Here is a 2,226-nt window from a genome sequence, read left to right on the forward strand (position 1 = left end):
CTGTCCCCCTATACTGATTCATTCACTTCACATTGATCCCTCCTTATTACGTCTTACTAATTTAATCTTCCACTTGGTCGGATTGTAATTGCAATATCATATCTCTCTCACCCTATCTGACCCATATTTATTCTGATCACAGATCTTAAATTTTCACTTAACATAGATACAGATTCAAGTTAACATTCTATATGAGTCATATCAACACTAACAATTTTATTCTATTAATTATCAGAAGGGGTTTTGTGGAGATTTAGTATTTTTCATAGTAGTTGGTTTGACAATCCTAAATTTACATACTGTAGACGATGTACTTTGCCTTCAACTTGGCCATTTTTCGGATTATTAATTTGAATATATTATTGTAGAACCTGAAGAGGATTTATCGAAAAGAATATTGTAACAAAAGCATTTTATTCATTTTAATCATTTTATTATATTCACTAAATCTATTGTTATTACTCGTATTACGTAATCTAGTATTATAATCTCTTTATTACGTCATCTTTGTTATTCGTGTTCACATTTCCTCATGGAATTAGTACTTTAACAAAACATTTTCATATGTATATATACGATTGTACAGCTTGATAATAAATTCGTTGAAAAGAGATCCATTCGCTGAACTTCGTGTTTTTAATTTCAGTGTTTAAATGCGAGTTATATGTCAATATTCATTTGTATTTGTTTGTATAAATCTATCAATAAAAATAATCATTTTTTGTTTGATGCAAAATGATCTAATGCCTAAGTGTTTGGATTTGATTGTCCTTTAGATATTTGAACAAGTTATCTGTTTTCGCTTGTTTATTGATCGTACAACCTATTAAGGCGCGTTTATGAAAAGTTTACAACCTTCTGTTGTACAAATTATAAAAAAGCCCAATCAGAGACATCTTGGTTACTGGCAATATAAAGCCAAAAGAGTGTACATTATTTAAATGTTGATTCCTGGACTTCTAACTAGCGACCACTGAATATTTATCGTCAGGATCGACCAAGAAGTAAGAAACCGAAACTTGTTGAAATACTTAATGCTAAGAATTCTATATTGTAACAGAAATGTAATACTGAACAAAATCAATAATAATAATAGTAACAATAATAATGCAAGTATATTTTTATTTATGCAGAATGTGTTTAAATTAAGGTCTCTTATCAGTGTAGTTTTCTCAGTATAATTCGTGGAATTTGAAATGCTAAAAGAAAGGCACTGTAGCTGTAAATAAATCCCCAGAATCAATAGCTCTGTAAGTGTGCGACATTGGATGCTGACCACATTAGTTTTAGTGGACTCATTTAGCTGAAGGCGCTCGGTCATACATCCGTACTAGATGACGTTTCAAAACGGCATGCGAAACATCTCCTACGATCATTAGCCAGATTAGATCAGCCACTTCTCGATATATTGATAACCCATCAAATATATCTTCCAACGTCTTCGCTTCTGACTTTTGATTTTACTGGGTGGGCGCGATTCGATTATAGAAGGTGTTACTGGTAAAGTGTTGTCAAACTAAACTACCGGTGGTATGTTCAGCACATTTATTCAAAGATTAACTAGCTGTTAATCAATTAGTGATTTCATCATAATAAAATTACTTGTGACTGAAATTTTATATCTTCAAGAAATAAAGGTAGATTTGATTGTAAAGAACATTTTTAACACTTTCATCTACATGGTAAATATCCTATATGAAAATCTAAGTCAATCTGAAATCTGCGGTTTCTTTCATGAGACGACAAGGAATTAATTTGTAGGTGCTTTTAGAAAGCCGGATATTTATTGATATTAATATAGGTGGTTTTTCTTAAGTTACTCTCCATCCACAACATATTATCACCCAATTTAATATTCATTGTTGATTATGATCCATTGATTTTCAAATCATAACGTGAATGTAATCTAAAAATTTAGTACCCTTTGATTACTAATTGATGTTATTAGTTAGTTCTTGAAGACTTTCGTAAACATGGTTTAAAAATAGTTCAGAAAATGGATGCGGTTTCATTTTTTAGTTGATCTGCTCATACCTAATATTTGTAGTGCGGATTTACTTACTAGCTAACCATTTATATTCTTCGTTCTTTTTCGATAAACCTTACATTTCCTAGTTTTTACTATCTTTGGAATTTCTCGAAAAGGTATGGTTAGATGTTTAGTTTCACAATATTGTATTTCTGTACTTCCACAATTGAAGTGAATACTTCGAAATTGTCTTCAGT

The sequence above is a fragment of the Schistosoma mansoni genome, chromosome 3 (genome assembly GCF_000237925.1).
Source record: "Schistosoma mansoni strain Puerto Rico chromosome 3, complete genome".
Taxonomy (NCBI): Eukaryota; Metazoa; Platyhelminthes; class Trematoda; order Strigeidida; family Schistosomatidae; genus Schistosoma; species Schistosoma mansoni.